Here is a 21,469-nt window from a genome sequence, read left to right as displayed (position 1 = left end):
TAAATATCTAGATTAGTTACACACATAAATGAACGATAAACAGTACTGTAAGATATTTTCCTACAAGTCCAGATAATCTCAAGCTAAATCAACATGGCAAATCTGTAAATTATTTACACTCTATGGGAAAGAATATACATTTTTGAGAATTAAATAAAGAACAAAATATTTTATTAAGAGCTTGATATGTGCCAGACTCTATAATGGACACTAGAAATAGAAAAATAAGACATAAATATTACAAAAAATAAGCTTTTCCTATTTAATAGAAGAAAAATATATTTAAATTAACATACTTATATATTATAATTTAAAATATATTTAAATTTTCAATACAGTACAATCACTATAAAGATAAAAATAGTTATAAGCACATGCAAAACAGAGCTGATTTTTATAAGCTTTGTCTCCAGAAGTGATTGAGTGAAACCTTCAAAGAAGCAGTTATAAAGAGTTGATGTTGAAGGCTCTGTTGAGCCTCACCAAGAGGCTACAGAGGAGAACGTTTTTTGCTTAACTGAATCAACAAACGCATGAAACGGTCCAGTATTTTTTAGGCAGTGCAATTTTTTATTTTTTCGGACTAGTAGGCTCAGGATTAGAAGCCACAAACTTTTGGGAATTCAGTGAAAAACCAGAAAGACAAAGTATCTTTGGCATGCTAAGGCAGCTGAGTCCTGAACGTAGTGGGGAAAAAATGGACTAGTTATAAGCAAGGAATAACATAATTAGATTTGCATTTTAGACTCTTTAATGTAGTTACACTTTGTTCCAATGGCTCATGGGAAAAAGATGTTAATGGTTGATTCTTTTGTATTTTACAAGCCTCTGAGGGTGGCCTTATACTTAAGATATAAATCACATGGCATTGGCTTGGACAGAATTAATTATAAAAAATGCTTTAAAATATGATTAAGGACAAATACTGGGGATTTGGTATGATAAACGCAATATGTATTATAATGTAAAAAAAATTGAGAAACAGAAATTTTAATTAGGTAGAGTCAGGAGACTAGAAAGGGAGGCTCTCATGCCCTGAAGTGATGGCAGAGCCCAACAGGAAGAAGAAAGGCTCCTCTTCTTTCCCAGCGAGGACTCAGCCAGTGAAAAGCCGTGGACGGACTCCTTGTTGAGCCCTCCCAATGTCCTCTCCCTGTCTATGAACGTGTTCTCCTTCCCCTGCTGTGTGGGGACTTGCGTTTGGCTTGCCATGGTTTGCAGACCTCAAATTGCAATTCTCTGCTGATTCAGAATAAGCCCATCTTTGCTAGGGAAATATCTGGCAGTCCATTTGTTTTAGGTCAACAATAGTCTTCTTTTTATTTTTCTGTTTTACAGTCTTGCATTGGGAGTTATGGGGACCAATATATTATACAACCCCGCCCTAGGCAAAGTCTTCCACCCCATCTGCCAACCCAAATGTTAAATTGTAGGAACAACAACAGAATGGCCCTCTTGGTAGCAGTGGTTTTTCATCAAAACATGAACTATTACAATGTAAAGCAGTAGACATCTGGTATTCAGTCCGGAAAGGCAGAACTCCAAAAAGGGAGAAGTGAGAACAAAAGAGAGAAGGCGTTGAATAAAATTAATAGCAGACTATCATATTTCAGTCTTTTTCCTAGAAAGTAAAATCTCTGGGAGCCAAGTGGATCCTCAGCCTCAGTGGAAGCTGCCTAGAGGCATGGTCTGCACGAGAGTACCATTTTCAGGTCCTCCGAGCCCTGAGCTGAGCTGTAAAGCTGTAACAAATGCTGAAATACTCTTATGTGGGGGGCTGTGGTATCGGTTAGAAAGGGCAAGCTGTCCTGGCCCTGGTCTTGGTCACAGCTGCTCCTTGTCCCTCCCATACAAAGGGACTAACCTACATATTCCCAGAAGATGCGAGTCTGACTCTTCTCATGACCTAAGAATTCTGGTGTGAAATGGGGGCCCCACAAGCTGATGGCTCATATCAAAGCAGGTGTGATCGGAGAACGATACCGAAAAGTCAATCAAATTACTGACTTTCAAAATTTTGGAAATTACAAAATATAATGGAAAAAAATCAATGAGAAGACTTGAGTTTGTCGTTCTAAATTTGGTCTGCTACTTTTTAAATTCACACCTCTGACAGAGATACTTGTATGTCAGTGTCTTTTTTGTAGCATAAAAAATGTACCTGTAAAGCTTGATTAATGTAGTTGATTGTAGATCAAGAATTTATCTACACATGTGTATTTTAGAAAGTAGGAACATGCAAGAGCATGATAATTATAATTAAATGACAGAATTTTTATATCTTTAATATACTGTTGAAGCTCGATTTTAAAATTCATTGATATATTTGCTAATTATCATAGTGTTTTCTTAGTGAACAAAGGTAGTTTTCTGATATAAAATAAAGGACCCACAAGAAAGCACAAAAGGCCTCTAAAAGGCATAATTGAAGGTAACTTCCAATGCCACATTGAACTGCATTTTCCTCATATTAGTGTCACAAACCATGAAATATTAGAAGCACTAATTAATTTATTCATATGCTTCTTTATTCACTCAGTCATTTGCCAGATTCTTGAATGTTCACCATGTGCTGTGACTGATACAAAACTGAATGATATTATTCCTTTGATGAAAGGCTCATCAACAGCTCTGACAAAAGAAAGCCGGTAGCAAAAAAACAGGGACAAAAAAATGTTTTAAATTAGAAACAAGCTTCAGAGAGTATAACAAATAGAGGATTTAGAGCAAGGGCAAGAAAGGCATTCAGTTAGCAATATACTGTGAGTGTAAACTTTCATTTCAAAACATGTTCAAATGGTTGTTAGCCTTGCGTCAACTCAACTGTAAGTGTGTAAGCCAGGCGGGGAGTGGCATTTCAGGATCTACTAGGTAGCACAAATGTTATTTTTCTCAATTTACTGAGTTTCCAAGAAGTTAAATCATTTGCCCAAAGTCTCAAAGACACAGTGGGAGGTCAACTAGTCTGAAAAATCCACCCTTCCTGAGTTTGAAGCTTCTGTCTTTGGGCACTATGACTTTTTCAAAGAAGTGGAAAGTTCTTGGTTTTTGTCATCCGAAGAAGGCAATTACGTAGAAGACCTTTCCCTCTCACACTGCCAGATACGAGAAGCCTACTGTCTTGTTTCATAATGTCAATCATAATGAGTTTTTTTTTTAAATCTCTTAAGGTTTAAAAAGGGAGTGTTTGTCAATGTGAACTCTTATTCTTCTGTTCCATCTATGACTTCAATGTAAAAAATTTCATTAAATTTCTAATTGGGCTTCTCCTCTGACCTCTGGCCTCTTGTCTTTCCCTCTCTCTCTCACCTCTCAATTTTAAAAAAAATTTAGATTACAAAAACTTTGAAAAAGTCACGAGAGTTCCTACAAACACTCCACTCAGCTTGTCCTAATGTTACCATCTTAAATGACTAGAAAAATTACCAAAACCAGGAAGATAACATTGGTATGGTACTATTCACTACTCAACTACAGACTTTATTCAGAGTTCACTGTTCTTTCCTATCACTTTTTGTTGCTGTTTCAGGGTCCCACATTGCATTTAGTTCTTACGCCTTCCTTGTCCATTTCAGTCTGAGACAGTTCTTCAGCTTTCCTTGTCATGACCTTGATGCTTCTGAAGAGTGCTGGCCACTTATTTTGTAGACTGTTCCTTACGTGTGTGTGTTTCTGATGTTTTCTCATGGTTAGATTGGCACTGCACTTTGGAGCAAGAATTTCAAAAATGTGATGTTCTGTCCTCAATATATTATGTCAGATATGATATTGCTGTTTATTGATGTTAAACTTGATCATTTGGCTAAGGTATTGTCTTCTGGGCCTGTCCACTGAAATCTTCTATTTTCCCCTTTATTAATGACACATGTCTTGAGGGAAGATACTTTGAGACTATACAAATACCCGGTTTCTCCTCAAAATCTCTCCTTCACCCCTGCCCAGATGCACGACATTGGACAAGTTGCTTAAGTTTCCTGCCTCAGATTCCACATATTTAAACTACAGATAAAAATCATTTCTTTTACATAGACTTTTATAAGTATTAAATCACTCATGTAAAGAGCTTGGGAGGATGTCTAGCATTCAGTCAGCATCTCATAAGTGATTTTTTTTGAAATGTGAATCATGAGGGATCTGAAGGAAGAAAATGAGTTAAAAAAAAATAAGGAGTGTCAAAATTCCAATAAGAGACTAGGAATGATGAGCAGTGGGAGCCGTGTCACCCTTTAAAGACAAAGACATCTGGAATGGCAGAAAACAGAGACAGCAGAGAAAGTGTTAAAGCCTATGAATCTGCAGAGTTTGGAAAGATCGTGTAGCAGTGCTCAGGATTTGAGTTCTTGTCCTAAGGCTGTATTTTATCCTGAAAAAATATAAACGGTCCTAACGATGGCCTTTTAACAATTTTAAAACTGAACAGTAACATGGTCTGGTGTTTAGTTTTAAAATTGTCTGTGATCTGAGTAATGTTTTGGAGGTCCAAGAGTAGATCTAGACTGGTGAGGCCAGTGCGGAAACCAAAATATTAGAGACTGGACAGGAGTGACTGCGGTGGAGACAGAGAGAAGCATAAACAGAAGTAATCATCTTTCTTTACGATCCTTCTCTCTCTAGGCACCTTCTGCTTTTCAGAAAAGTGCCAGCCGTTTGCCTAAACTGGACAACTGTGTGCTATCCTAATGTAACTCTTTCTGAATGTAGACTATGAAAAGTCAGATTTTTAAAAAAATTTACTTCCACAGCAACCCCGTGGCGTAGGTACTTTTATGATATTGATTCTACAAACAAGAAAATGGAAGTTCAAAAAGAATAGGTAACCCAGTACAGCCCCAAGCAAACCAATCTAATCTAATCAGTCACTAAGTCTTGTTCATTCTGTAGCCTAAATTAATTAATTAATTTATACTGATGTGTAGTTGATTTATAATGTGTTAGTTTCTGATTACAACATAGTGTTTCAGTTTTATATATATAATTTATATGTGTATATATATGTATGTTATTATAGATATTGACTATAGTTCCCTGTGCTATACAGCAAGTCCTTGTTTATTAATTTTATATAGTAGTATCTGCAAATCCCAAACTCCCAATTTATCCCTTCCCCCCGGTAATCATAAGTTTGTTTTCTGTGTCTGTGAATCTCTTTCTGTTTTGTACGTAAGTTCATTTGTGTCTAACTATTTCTTAAGTGTTGTTTCCTTCCCTTTATTTCTACTACCAGTAGCTTGGCTCAGGTTTTCCCAGTATATCTGCCAACTTCCTTCCAGCTGGTGGATTGCCTCTAGCATTGTCCCTCTCCAGTCCATTCCACATTTGCAGCCAGAGTAATTACCCTACAGATCAAATCTGGGTGTTTTCCCCCTCTGCTTAAAAACCCCTTCTTGCTTGTTCTGTTGCTCACAGAGTAAACACCCTAGTACTAATGAATTTATTCTCATGTGCTCTCCAGCCTCATCCATCAGCAACCTCACCCCCTACTTTATGCTTACCCTCATTTTTGCACCAACTGATCGTAATAACTTGCCGTCCCTCAAACACACCATACTCTCCATGCTAGTATTTGGGAACGCTGGTTCCCGTTTCTCACACTTCCCCATCCCATTTTTATTTTCACCTAGGCAGATCTTTTAGTTGACTAGGATTTGGTGAAAATTTTTCCTCTTCTGGGAAAACTTCCATTTCTCCAAGGACTGAATTTATGCCTCATGTATTTTCATACACCTTATGCTTCCATATATGATTGCACTTAATACTGTTTATTTCCTCTATACTCTTCTGGGAATCCTGTTCTTTTTCCTTTAAGTGGTAACTTCTTTGATAACAGGGTCTGTCTATCTTGTTCATCATTGTGTTGCTAATGCCTTGTTCAGTGCACATCCTCTGATAGGTCCTAAATATATAACTATAAATGTTTCAATTCATGAATTGGGATAGCTGAATGAATAACAGATACACACATACAATATCTGCAGTGTTTGTTTTTCAATAATAATAGAAAATGGCACAAAAAAAAAAAACTAGTGAAGTTAAGAAAATTTCTGGAAATTTTGTTAATAGGATATGTACATCTCTATGCATATGAATGAATGTTACAAAAACCAATTAAATACATATTTACTTGACAATCTGTAATAAGACATACTTTTGTATTTCTTAGTCTAATCTGGCTCATAAATCTCTATTAATATGTTATTTAGGTCTTTGTAATGATGGTCATCGTTAAATTATTATGCCAGCCTTCAGTATTACACAGATATCTTCAATTTTTCTGTTTTTCATTCTAATGACTTAGAGAAAGACTTTATTTTAGCTCCAGATTGATGGCTTTCTGTTTTTACTGGATTCCCCTTTCCAGACGCAAGCTCTAGGGTATAATTGATCACTTTTACTGATCTTTAGCCCCAGCATTTCATAATTTGGTTGCTAAAAATGATTTTATTTTCCCGGGAACAGGTAGATTTTGAACGTGTTCCTTGGCTCATTGGACATGGGCATAAAGTGGCGTGAACAAGAGGGCAGCAGGGAGAGACAGCAGGTCTGGCGTGAGAAGTGGCAGCATCAGGAGCCTCAGCGGGGGTGACGGTATTTCCAGGCACTTCACAAGCATCATGTCACGAGTCCAACCTGTTCAGGTCTCTGCTGCCTCGGGAAGCTGGTTCTTGATTAATATCAAGTCAAGTGTTTTGTCCTTGTAAGGCTTTACTCAATAAGCTCGAGGTTAGAGATGAGTTTTCCTTTTATCTGTGAATATTTTATCTCCCACGTGTAGATTGAGGGCCTTCTTCCCCCACAAGGGAATTCCACTATGCTAAAATCTCTTTTGATTTAACAGTTGTCTGTTAAAAAGGATTAGATAAATTAGATAAACACAATGAGTTATAGGTGAAGGGAGAATAATTTATGGTCAGAGTCCACGCCTGAGAGTAAAATTGAGTTCCTCTTCTCGAGTGGGTTTTTAACATGCAAATAATTTTAATTGTTCACTGAAGCCATGGAAACATGTCCCGATATTGTGACCTTGATAGTGGTATTATTAAAAAATAGAAACAAAAAACAGAGTAGCTGTTATATGGTATGCATGAGAGAAGTCCTAAAGTCAGAGTATTGGGTTTGTGGCTAATGTCACCTCTGACTGTGTGACCTTAACCAACTTACTCAGATGTCTTGAGCCTCAAGGGCCTTGGCAATAATCAGCTGTGCTTCTGTTGCCGGTAACAGACACAGATTACCTTTGACGCAGGGGTTTATTATAAAGTTTTGTGGTAAAATGACATAGTACAGGAAACTGTGTTAGCAATTTTATAACAGCCCTGGTCCTGGAGTTTCAAAACAAGAGTGATGTAGTTAAATGGAAAAATAACTAAGCATCATATAAGATAAACCAGAAGTGTAGTATTTCACATTCTCCATACAAACCTAATATTATTATTGTCAAGACATATCACAGTACTTGGTTAGTTTATCACCATCCAGTGTGAACCACCCCAATTAGAAATGGTTTTGTACCATGCCGCCTCAGAGGCAGCTGGCTTTCATTATGATCTGTCTAACCAAGTTGACTTTGGCTCACAAACCAATTATCACTATAATCAACTGTGGCCAGAATAGTAACTTTGAATTCACTGTCTGAACATGATATGTCATTGTTAACTTGTTTAAGAAAAAAAGCATTTGAAGGAAATTATTTTAGAATAGAACTGAGTATGTTTTCTTTTTGATGAAAACACCAAACTCATAGATTTGCCATGATGATTTTTATATCCATGTCTATATCTACACCTACAGTGCAATATTAGGCAAAATTAAGTGATTATTAAATCATAATAAACAAGAGATCTTTTAGAATTTTATGTGTTTGTTAATGTATTATACATGATCAGCTATGGGCAAAGATAACTCATTTAACTGATTAAAATACATTCAGTTTTAATTATGATTAAGATCCCAATTAGAGTCAGTTTTTTTAGTGAACATGATTTTATGGAAGTCAGTCATGTGATGTTATTTGCCCAGTGCAGTCAGTCCTCATTATTCGTGGTTTCTGTATTTGCAAATTCTTCCACTCTCTAAAATTTATTTGGAACCCCCAAAGTAATACATGTGGTCCTTTCCAGTCATTTGCAAACATGAACAAGGTTGAGTTGCCCAGGGCGGGGTGGGGGGTGCATTTCCAGCTGAAGTCAAACGAGGTGACTGACTGCTTTTTACAGCTCTCATACTGTAAACAAGTATCTTTTTTTTTTTCTGTATTTATTGTCACCTCTGTTTGCATGTTTGTGCTCTTTGTTGGCAGTTTGGGTTTTTAAGCGGCCCCCACGCTTAGTGTTGAAGTGCTGTCTGGTAATCCTAAGTGCAAGGAGGATGCGATGCATCTTACAGACAAAATAAGTCTGTTAGACAAATTCGGAACAGGTGTGGAGTCAATGTTGATAAATCAACAATATTTATTAAATAAGAGTCTTTCAACAGAAGCACGTATAAAATGAGATTCTATATTGATCGGTTGATGAAAATTTGACCAGAACTTCACGGGAACCTAACCCGTACTTCCTCTAGCATAAATGACTCAGGAGTCACTCCCTAGATTTGCAGTGACTTCACAGAACCTAACTACCACAAAAGTTTTAAAACTTGGCTGTCTATTTCTCCTGCTCTATTTTCTGTTACGCGGCATAGAACAAGAGAGGGAGCAAAGGTGTGATTTGTAGAAAGAATTTGCCCCCATGAACTAAGATTTATAACATGCACGCTCGAGCAGCAATCACAGCCATGAAAGGAAACTTTGGGGAGAGATGGAGCAGAAGAAGGTGGAATGTTAAGAGTGGCGGGGGTTGATCTTCCTCTTCACTGACGTGTTCCAACCCAACTTTGTGTAGAACTGAATTATGGCCCCTGTTTTAAGTATTTGCATGTCTGCCTCACCTAAGAGACCACAGATTTCTTAAGAGCAGAGACCATACCTGATCTATAACTGCATATCTGCAAGGTCACATCAAGGTATGTGACCTCAGCATTACGATCAAAGTCATTACCCACATTTCAATGGCTCTTATTCCACTGGCTAAAATAATCCCACAAGAGGTTCTGAGAATCCTGGTAGATGTTGTGACATGAACACTTCTGGCTCATTGGTTTATTGTTTGCTTGTTTGGCATGGCTCCTCTTTCCCTGTGTATCACCCTGTCAATTGACCCTGCTCAATTTTTGCACATCACTGCAGATTCTGCTGGTTACTGACAACCGGGCCCTGATGCTGCCCTGTCTGGGCAGTGTCACCCCCATCCTGGGCACTGTTGGCTGAAAACCTCCACAACTCTCTGTATTGGACACTGTTGCTCTGTTCTCCAGCTACTGCCCTGTCCAGCCAGGCATCATACCTGTAGAAGCCTTTTAGATGTCACGTTTGAGTGATATTCTGTGGCATTGTTGAAGTATAATACACCGCTGATTTAATTTATTCATCCCATTCCGTAGGCAACATAGAATTTTCTTCTTGAATCTCCGTCTTACAAAGTTTTCAGTAAAAAATAGTCCTTGCTTTTATTTGTAATTCCCTCTCTCTAGAACTTAGCAGAAGTCTGTGGGGTATTGATAATGAGACTGAGAGTGAAAACGAATTGTCTAGCACCTTGCTCTACAGAGAAATTCTTTTCCAACCCTGGATTATGACATCCTCTTTCTGGTCCAAAATTGTATGGTGGTTAAGAGTAGGTTCTCAACCTTACTGACTGTATTTGGACACTGACTCCACAACATAATTATTGAGTGATCTCTGACAAATTATTCAATTTCCATGGGCCTCACATTCCACATAAATAAAATCCATATTACAGGGGTGCCACCTGCCATTTAGTCTGTGAGATGAAATTGGCTCCCGTATATCTATCAGTAGCATTTAAATAAAACTGGCCTTATTAAACACTCAGTGTGTTTCAGTTATTGTTTTTTCTTTTGAGATGTGTTCTCGTGCCACACAAATTGATGTAAATTAGATTTACCCCATCAGTTTTTCAGACAAGTCCAGATATGTCTTCATAGTAGGTTTGGACACATACATTTCTGATCGTTCAGTACCAGCAGCTAGTGCACATTAAGTGGTAGTTCTGGAGATATTTGTTGAATAAATGGTAAGTACAGACAGACAGAGGCATTGGAATGTGCAGAAGGAGCATGTGACAGTGAGACACAGTAGTGATTTTAGTAAAAGAGAGACAGGAGAGTTTCTCAAAGTGCCTTGTAACGTTTCTTAAATGAAAAAATACCCTACACTTACTGAGTAATTCTTCATGTCATACACTGGCATCTATTATCTCATTTAACAATCCTGTGGTACGTTCTGGTCACTGTTCCCATTGTGTGAATGAAGAAACTAAGGCAGAGAGGAAGTAATTTAGTCAAGATGAGACATTAATATGGGGCAGTGTGGGGACCCACATGTTGATAATCCAAACATGAAAGCATGGTCTTGCTACATTCTTAACAGAAGGAAAAGGTGAATGAATGAGAATTTAACAAGGGCTGTAGATGTTAAGACACAGGCTTTTATGTCAACTTGTATGGATTAGAATACCAATTACCTTATTAGTTAAATGCATACTTCAGTCATTTTTCTGTGCCTCGGTTTCTAACCTCTCAAAAAGCGACAAACATGATACATAGGCAACGGGTTGTTAAGAGGATTCAGTGGGGAAAAAACATTAAGAGCTTATTCAGTGCTGGCTCATAAGAGCTTATTAAATAGCCAGTAATGATTGTTTTACTTGTTCTTTATTTCATGTTGGTGTATCTTATTTTAATGTTTTGTATGCTTAAGGACAACGTGAAAAGATCAAATTGCTATTATGATACCTATTTATATGAAATGTTACCCTTTTAAACTAGTTCTCAAATAGTTTGGTGGGTAAAAATGTAGGCTTCAGTTCCTTGGAATGTTAACTTATCTGAAACCTTCTTTTATCTAATTATTTAGAGAAAGGGTTTCTACTCAATTCTTATGGACATGAGTGTAAAACCAGAAGAAACAGACATACTACTCTGATACAATTTGCTTTTGAAAGAGCTAGAAAAAGAAATCAGATTCTTCTGGGAAATCTGTGTGTGAGAAAAATAGCAAAACCCCAAGACATCATTTGTTACGGTCATGACTGTTCCTACATTGACACCTTAAATGAAGTAACTCATTTTACAAAAACGGGCTACAACAGAACTAATACATTTTCTTCTGAGAATTATACAGAACAAGACAATACTTGTTGTTATCTGTTGTTAGTGCTCTGATCGTTTTTCTTTACAGTGTAGACAGCAGCAGAGATGCCAACCCACAACAAATAGTTGAAGATTCTTTCTGGTTTGGAGCAGTAAGACAATTGTTCCAAGACTTTCTGAATGTGGCCTGTGAAAGTAAGCGTTCTTTCACAGCAGATAGACTGTGATTTTTATTCCTGGGCTACTGTTGTCAAATTGTACTCTAATTGGTATGTTTTTGAAATATAAGTTCACATATACTTAAATGGTAGACTTTTACATAAATGGATGTTCTAATTTAAATTCTCAATTACAAATTGAGGCCTATTTTTCAACAACTGCAAAGTTCTTTTTAAGCCTGCAGTTAAGAGTTCTCATTATACCTAATCATCAACAGCTCCACAATCACAGTCTTTTCAAGTTTGTATATAAATATATATGTTTTCTTAGTACTCATTTCATATCATTAGCTGTCAGTTGTATTCAAATATTTCAATTCTGTTACTCCAAGAGCATCTCAGGAAAGACAGAGAAGGGGACCTGTCTTTTTCTTCTAAGAGCTATCCCCTTGTTTAACACATTTGAGGTGTGCAATATCTATTCAAATGAAATCAATGGTGTCACAATTAGTTAATTTATGCACAATGGTAAATGTATTTAAAATGCTAACCATTTTTATGAGATTACCATATATATACATATATATACACATATATACATATATGTATATATATACACACTTTATATATATATATATACACACTTTATATATGTATATATATATACACACTTTAAATCAATGTATTATTACTAAAAGTAGATATGTTCTGGAAGCTTATGCCATCCTGTGTCTTGGATGCATAAGCTGCTTCTTCATATCACTTTGATACTTTTAATACTAAATATCGCAAAACATTTTTCAAAACGTTTTTATCTCTTAGGGTAGGACCACTTCCGTTATGAACAGCAGGCACTTCTGCATGAATCAATACATTAAGAGGCATATACAGCTAAATTTAACTAGTGATACGTGATATGGAAAAAAAAAAAAAGGAAAGCGAAGTAAAGGAATAAAGAGTGATAGAACTGTGGTAGGTTCTCTATTTTGCTTAAGGTGGTCAAGGAAGGCCTCTGTGAGGAGGTGATATTTAAGGAGAGCCCTGAAGAAAGAGAGGAAGGGAAGGGACTCATGTAAGGAGGAAGAAGAGCATGCTGGTGTAGAAAACACAGGTGAAAGTCTTTGAGACAGGAAACAATTAGGTGTGTTCTAAGGACTTGCAGGAAGGTCAGTGTGATCTAGACAGAGTAAGCATAGCTGAAGCGGGAAGGAGTCTAGATTGGAAATTAAATCACATGAGGCTTTGAACCTGAGTCAGGAAGTTGGATTCTGTTCTAAGTGTGATGCAAACCACCAGGAAATTTTGAATATGACAGCGATATGATCTTAGCTAAGATTTTAAAAGGTGATTCTGATGGCTCCATGTAAACTAGGCCAGATTAGAAGTAAATAAACCACCAAGGTGGTCACTGAAGTGACAGAGATATCAGAGAGATGATGGCGGCTTGGACTAGTGTGCTGGTGGTAACAGTGAAGACAAGTGGTCTTAACTCAGTGCATCCTGAGATCTGATTGTTCAAGACATATGAACAAGGTTCAGGATGACAGAGAAAATAATAATCCAGGGTGACTTCTAGGTCTGAGCAATTGGGTAAATGATGAATGCTGAGACGGGGAAGCGTAGATTAGAGTTCATTTACACTGGAAGGTAGAGTTACGTATTGGACCGTTAAGCTCATTTAGTAGAAGTTTTAATAGATACTAGGCTATAAGGTTCTTAGTTGTAACGTTCTATAGCACACTGGGGTATAAATTTGAGAATGAACTATGCATAATAAGACTGAATGAAATCATAAAGAAGGAGATATTAATAGGGAAGGAAGGTGGTTGGAGAACTGAGCAGGGTCACTCTAGCATTTAGGAATATGAAGAGAAAATCCAACAAAAAAGATGGAGGAGTAGCAAGGGAAGGAGGGGAAAAACACATCAGAGCAATGCATGTCATAAGCTCAGGGAAAAAGATTTTTACAAATTTCTTCACACTTATTGAATACTACTGAGAGGTACAATAAGATAAGGACTGAGAATGGATCACTGAATTTGAGAAGTGGTTGTTAGTGATGATCTTGACAATAGTGAGTGAAGACAACAGTATTCATGGAGCAGAATCAAATATGAGTTGATGAAATAGGTACAGAAAACATGGAATATTCCACTAAGTTTTATCAGTAAGAAATATATAAGTGAAGCTACACAGGGGGTATGGAGTCAAGAAAGGTGTTTTGTTGTGTTTTGTTTTCTGTGATTGTATTTTTTTCTAAAATTGATTGTCTTCTGAAATCTGAAATCTGCAGGAAATTCAATTTTCTGTCATCAGCACCATGACTGCAGAGTGTTCTTGCTGCTCTACATATGATAGCATTCTTAAAACAGCTCGTGGTGAATTTCACATTCATCTGATAATTTCTCTCAATATCACATGTTTTCTAAATTCTACATGTATCTGCCAAGAATTTTATTCCCCTGCCACCTCGGTGAGGCCCTCGCTCATTATTACAGCCATTGTAATCTCTCTATTATGTGAAAACAATTTTGAGGGGAGTTTTCTTATCTTTATTACATATGGCATTTTATATTATCTACTTGCTGACGTATTCACAATATCTCAATCTTTAATTCTATGGGCTCCAAGGTAAATTGCCTGGGTTTAATTGCTAATTCCAATATTATTATTTATGACAATTTGGCAAGTGTCTTTCTAAACCTCAGGTTTCATATATCCAAAATGATAAAAATAATAGTCAGCCTCTTGCAAACTTGTTTGGAGATTTCCATGAGACAAAAGCATCATTACAATGTAAACTTCAGTAAATGCTAACTTTTATTATTTTACATTACTATTATGTTATTATATAACCTTAGATCCCCGGATCCCTGGATAATGCTTTTAACCAAAGAAATGACAGTTAAAGGAATAAATCAAATTTTCTCAAATGTTCATGCAACTCATGTATTCAACAACTATCTTCTGAGTGTTTTTATCTTCCAGTCATTGTTCTGGACACTTGCAAATAGGTCAATAAAGAACAACAGCAACAGAATTACAAAAAAAATAATGGCTTTGCTGGAGTATCAGCAACTTTATACATATTAAGGAATCACTTATGTATAATTTCTAAACCCCAAATCTCGAAAAATGGAAAATTAATGCAAAATGTAGGAGAACTAAAGTCAGTCTGTTTGGAATTATTTATCTCAGGAATATATGACCATATTACCTCAGAAAACTTCAGAAATTCTGAATTCCAAATTATACCTTGCCCGAAAGATTGTAGTTAATTCAATGTGGGCTTGTACTGTCTAGTCGTCAACTGAGTCCATTTATTAGATAGTTGTTTTTCAAAGATGTTTACTAGAATGTTCATTAAAAATTTTTCATCCTATTCAAACATGTCAAAATGTGACAAGTGAAGTCACTGAGCTTTACTTTTATTGTTTTTATATTTAAAAGTTGTGGTTAAGGCACAAAATCATGGTGTATATTTTAGATTTCAGAAAGGATTTATACAAGTTTTTTATTAGAACAAAATCATAAGTCAATTTATTCTGAACATTTCTTAGGATTACACATATGAAACCCAGCAATATTCTTTTATGGGGCCACTTTTTAGAGAATAAATGTTCATAACAGAAAATAAGCATTCTGATGTAGAGTGGACTCAAAAAGGATTCCATATGGAAAAGATTTACTGCAGAAATTAGGGAACACCCCTAGTGACAGTGGCTGCTCTCCTAAGCCCACCACAATTTTTATTCATATAACTCAAGTTGCGAGGAAGGTCTTACTTTTCCTTACAACACTAAAAAAGAGTTGCCACCTGCGTCTCACCACCTATATGTAAATAACAGATCGCACCAATTATGTCAGTGTTCTGTTGCTGTGAATTAAAATAAAATGCAGCAGAGAGAAAGGCAAATGCCTCCTTTAGAATTCTAAAGCTGATAAGGGAGAGTATGAATTATTAAACTGAATAGAAGCTTTATAGAAAGACTTGTAATCAAGCTTGGCTTGTGCAAAATAAGAAACCTGTGACTAATTTCAAATAATGCTGTTTGCCTAACAAAATGGGACATTTAAAAGTCAACTTTATAACAAAAAGCTGATTTTAAAGAAAGGAAACACTGTTAATTTAGTCTTATATTTCATTTAGAACAGACATCATATTGAATAAAGTAAAGCATGGTGTCACTACTCAAAGTTAAATGTTTCTGGTGATAGTTTACAGTGACTTTTAATGTATGCTAGACAGTAATGGAAAAAAACCTAAAGGTTAGAACTTCACACTGTAAAATTAAGATAACCAAAGTTGGACAAACACCAGTTTTTATCTTCACTTTGAGTTAAAAAACACAAACCTCCTATCAATTATGTGACTATGTTAGTATAATTAGCCCCATTTCTCTTCAACTTTCTTCTAAGGAAAAATAGAGACATAATAACTGGGATAGAAAAAGAACTCAAAATACAGAAATTTGAGATTTTATATCATTGAGCACTACATTAGGTATCTTTATTAAGAGAAAACCTTTTCTTTTCCCTTTCTTGTCAGTGCTACAACTTAACTCTTTAGCTAAATAGCTGGAATAAATGGAATGTCAGGTTCTCTTGTTTTTTGTTTTTGTTTTTGTTTTTTTGCAATACCCACAGTAGAAATCAATAAAAATCTCTTCTTTCATTTCTGATTTTCTAAATAAAATTCTAAAATCAGTAATGGAAGAGGAGCTATTACAACTGATACAACAGAAATACAGTCATAGAGACTACTATGCACAACCAACATATTTGACAACCCAGAAGAATAGTTTATGAGAATGTGAGGAAGATTCTGTAACAAGTTCAGCATGAATTTGTCACAGGAGAGAGATTTTGTGAAAGAAGGGAAAAACGAAAAGATAAAAATACAAGAAGAAAGTATAGGAAGATGCCCAGTGAGACAAAAAATACGTGGATAGAGGAAACAATAAATTAACACAGAACTTAAAAGAGAACATACTAACAGAGAGGAGAGGAAGAAAAAAATAAAAGCTCCTTGTTACTTATCTGAAGTGCTAGACGGTGGGCAAATAAAGGTACTAAGATCTTGTCACCTTTAAAATATTTGTTTGTTTGTTTTGTTTTTGACTTTTTGCAATTTTACTGCAAAGTGCATAGATTGATTTTCTTTGTATTTATCCTAAATGGAGTTTCTTGTGCTTCTTGGAATATGTAGCTGAATGTCTTTCATCCACTTTAGAAAATTCTAAGCTATTATCTTTTTGAATATCAATTATTTTTCTTCTTTCTCTGCTCTTCTTCCGACAATTCTTTTATTAAGTTGTGTATTTTTACAATATCCCACATTTCTTGCATTTTTCTTCCTCCTTTCTTTTTCTCCTCCTCGTCCTCTTCTTCCTCCTCTCCCTACTCCCCCTCATCCTCTTTCTTCTTCTCTTTCTCTACTTTATGTTTCAGTCTGGATGGTTCCATTAACCTATTCCATTCCAGTTCAACAGTCAGCTCTTCAGTTTTTCAGCATGATCCTAAACACATCCATATTTTTTTTAATTTCACAGTTTTCATCTATTCTGTTCTAAAATTCCCACTTGACTTCTTAAGTATATATTCCAGTAATCTGGCAAAATTGTCCATCATGTTATTTATTTTCCTTGACATATTAATTACAGTTATATTAAAGTTCATATCCAAAACTTCAGCATCTAGGCCACATCAAAACTTTTTCTATTATCAATTTTTTTTCTTGATTCTTCCTTTTATAATGCCTGATAATATTTCACTGTGTGTCAGGCATTGTGTTATGAAATACAATAGAGGCTTTTAATAATGTCATCTTCCTTCAAAGAATTATCACCCAATCCTGCCTCAGACTTCTAAAGTAGAGGAAGATCACCTTAATCCATAACCAACTTAGCTGGCTGAAGGCTGCTTTTCATGCTGAATGCTTGATCTATTTCAGGTCCACCCCCTTCCAACTTGCCAGGTCCTGAACTCCAATTTATTTTTAGAAAAGCTAAATATTCAGTGTTGTAACACTGTCAAAAGCTCCATTAAACATTTCAGCTGTTTCCACTAGAATTCTCAGCATCTGTCCCGGTGTACATTAAGATTTGGATAATAGCATGAGGAGAAAGCCAGGCAGAGCATCATGTTCAGCCTTATAGGCATATCTCTCCTCTCCAGGATCTTGGCTACACAAGCTTCATCTGCTGAGGTTGTCAAACCCAAATGTCATTTCCTTCCTCCCTATTTCTATGAAATGCTGAAATCTCTGCAGCTTCTCTGTAGCACATTGGCTGTCCTCTGTCAAGCTTTTTAGCCTCTCCTTCTGTGCCGCTTAAGACTTGGAAAGGGCTCCAAGAAGAAAACTGAGGTGGATTGTTAGGCTCACGTAATTGTATTTTCCCTCTTTCAAGGGTTATGGCACGTCTTGTTGTGGAAGCCTCAGGAGCCCTTGCTGAAAATATGTGTGCTTATTTTTCTTTTTGTTTTGTTTTGTCTTTTCTCAACTTTTCTTACTTTACAATGCAAACACTGTCCAGATAAAATCTATACCAACATAGCTCAGAAGAGAAATCTTGAGAACCCCTACATTTAATTGAAGAAATTCTTCTAGATACAATTTTGCAAATAATAAATTTAAGGACTGAGATTTCAACATTATTATATAAAGGAAATGTCTTGCCTCTGACTGTCTATCAAATACTAGCCAGTTATATAATGTCTGAAAGTAACTTAAAAAAAATATATTGTTTCCTTTTTGTGGGGCACATGCTCTGCAATTCGAACCTCTTTTTCTTCTTGAATAGAGTTAAATGAGGGAATTAAGAGTATTTTCTAGAATGAGTCTAAGCAAAAAGTCAATTTTTAATTTATTAACACAGTGTGTATTTGTAGAGGGATAAACTAATTGACCAATGGAACGGAATAGAGTGTCTCTAAGAGACTTGGGCGCATGGAGAATGTTGATATATAGTGGAGATGGCAGTAGTCACTGGCAAAATAGAGAATTATTTAACAGATAAAGCTGGAAATCGTCCCAGAGCACTACCTAATTTATAAAACTTGAAACAAGAAAAACTAAGTAAAAAAAAGTCATAGCAGTAAATCATTCTACGGGAGGCAGTAGGATGGGACAGGAGTGGTTCAAACAAGCAAATGTAAGTCAGTTGAAACATTCTAGCTCTTGGTTTGCATGATTAAAATGTTATCTTTTAATAAATAAATTTTAAAAGTGTCATGTATGTTTCAATAATAATAATGTGTTTTTAATTTACATTTATGACTAATCCAGTCTGTGCAACTAAGCTTCAAGACAAAAAGTAAGAATTGGATAACAGTTGTCATCTGATACCCTAACCCAACCTTCTAGCTGAGGCAAGCAGAACTTTGGGGTTTAATTGCCACAGTTCTAACAATCACATAGGACAGTTAGTATTTATATATGTTGTAAGATGGCATAAAAATTATTGAGTAGCCCTGATTAGATCTAGAATGCATGTTCCATGACTTTCAAAAGCATATGACAACACCGCTCTCTGTCATTTTACTTGTAGAAAGACGTAGCTTGCTGACGATGCTGTAATTAGAGTTCTGTAGCTTCATATGAAATCAGTGTCCATTTCCTGTAGAAAAAGAAAGTAACTTGGGTGTCAAGCTTGATCAGGATATCCTAGTGAATGAAAATGATCTTGTGTCTCCCCCTTTTCCCTCATAAACAAATACTGCACAGAAGCTTTGGGGAATGGCATCAGGAGAAGGAAATGTGGATGATCAGCCCACGCTTTTCATGGTTAAGGATGTGGTTACTGTAAAACATTCACAGCTTTCCATATGTGTAGACAGACATTTCAGTGTTTTTTAATTTAGAAAATGTAAAGTGACCAAAACCACTATATATTTCAGATGGCTTTCAAGTAAAGTTCTACTTTAATAATAACCATATCATTTAGATATATGAAGTATTAGAGCATTTATATGAGAGAATTAAGTTTATTGAATCTAAAAATATTCTTGATCAATATATTGATACTAAGAACTCCAAAGTGTTAAAATAAAACCCCTGACAACTTTTGTAACTAGCATAAATGTAAGTGGTTCTGTAGAGAGATAATAAATGTATCTTTCTTATATATCAATATTAAGCTCATGAATATTACATTTTATCAACCAGTCAAAAAATTGGATGAAAAAAGCTGAATAATATAAATATGAACTGATACAACAGTATATACACACATATATACATGCAATCAGTAAAAATTTATAATTTTATAAGACAAAATATAGAATTATGTATTTTGTTGAGAGAAAAAAGATGTTACTCTTACATTCAAAATACTTAACTAATATTATCCATTGGCTTATGTAATAAATTTTAAATGGAACTTCTAATATACCTTGAGATATATTTTTTATCAGAAATACTGTAAAAACTATCAAAATGTTGGATAGAAGATTCTTTAGGGCTAAAAAAATCACTTAAGAACAACAATTAATATTTTCCACAAATTATTGGCAATTTTACACTTATTTGTGGTTTATAAACAAATAATTCTAACTTCAAGTGGACTAGCATTTGGAAATGATGAGATAATGTCTTTTTAAAATAAAATAAAATAAAATAATTTGTTTTTAGGTTTGATGCCAAAGCAATTTATCAAAATTTTTTTTTAAGAAAGGCAAAAACTCCAATTTCTGAGAATTTTATTGTACTTTCTAGGGATTTCTTTTATTACACAATCTTGTTGGAAGTTAATGCACTGGAAAGATAGCTAGTCATCAAAATCTATGAAATTAGCAATCATTTATTTATTGATAAGGTATACCAATTCTTTGATGAACTATTATGAATTAATCTCCCCTTAACTTGTATTCCCATTAGATTATTTTAAATTCACTTTGTAATCACTAATAATTTCAGCCTCTGTATACCACCACTAGATTGAAATCTCCATGAAGATAGTAATCATACCTCTGAGCTTACCCAAAGTAGCTGCTTATTAAATACTTAGGACATTTAATTAATCAAATAGTTTTGTTATCATCTAGGTTGGCTAACCTAAAGAAACAGATAACATAATCATATGGAAATAAAGGTATTCCACATTCCACTGTGAATTCATCCCAAATGATTCCAACCTACACCAGTTAATAAAGGGTTCTGGAATTCTCAGAGGAAGCGTTTTCTTGATTTATGCATTTATATACTTGTCCCTTACAAGCTCTGCTATATACGGCCTTGGGTTTCTGATTATGAATTCTGTGAGAAAGCTACTGAATTACCACCAAGTACTATTGAACTCATATGCAAAAGCTGGGGATGGAATATGGTATTACTCATCTTACTATTTTTATGGGTAAAATTATGAAAAAATATATTTATTAAGCCGTTAGTAAGTGATACGAATTATGATATGGTTACACAATTAATTCATTTAAGTTCATTTAGATAAGACGACTATTTTGACTAGTAAAATACATATTCTTTTAACTGTAATTTCACAGAACTGTTGGATCCTTATTTTTTCTATTGAAATAATTTAAATTTATATTTAGTGTTTATATATGTTAAATATTGATTAATTATTAATAATTTAAATGATATTAAATAATATGCATGAAAATAAAAGGGATTCTCATATACAAAGTACTTTTGAAAAGTACTAAGATTTTCCAGTGGCTAGTGTAGAACTTGCGATAGATATACACTCTTAAAGAAATTTATTTTCTAAAACCTAAATCACTTTATTGCAGTGTTTTAGCTCCAAAATACAATTAAGTAGATGGCATAACCTAAGTTAAACAATTACCAAGAAGAAAACTTTTGTTATTTGGCACCTCCTAGAATAGACCAGGTTGGTTTTTCCCTTCTATAATCCAAGACAACAAGAAATTCAGCAAATACATATGTTAAGGTAATAGTCACTCCAAGTAAGAAGCTTTGATGAAGTTTACTCCATTTGGTGCATTCTGATTTCTGAAGGTAACTACATATCAATTAAAACTTATCCACCTTCCAGGGGAAAACCGCTTCAAAGATCTTTTTGTTCCTATGTAAGGAGCGCATGAATCACTAATTACAAAGCCTTGCTCGGCTTTTCTCCCCT

The sequence above is a fragment of the Camelus dromedarius genome, chromosome 12 (genome assembly GCF_036321535.1).
Source record: "Camelus dromedarius isolate mCamDro1 chromosome 12, mCamDro1.pat, whole genome shotgun sequence".
Classification (NCBI taxonomy): Eukaryota; Metazoa; Chordata; class Mammalia; order Artiodactyla; family Camelidae; genus Camelus; species Camelus dromedarius.
The sequence above is the reverse complement of the archived record's forward strand: the minus strand, read 5'-3'. Positions refer to the sequence as shown.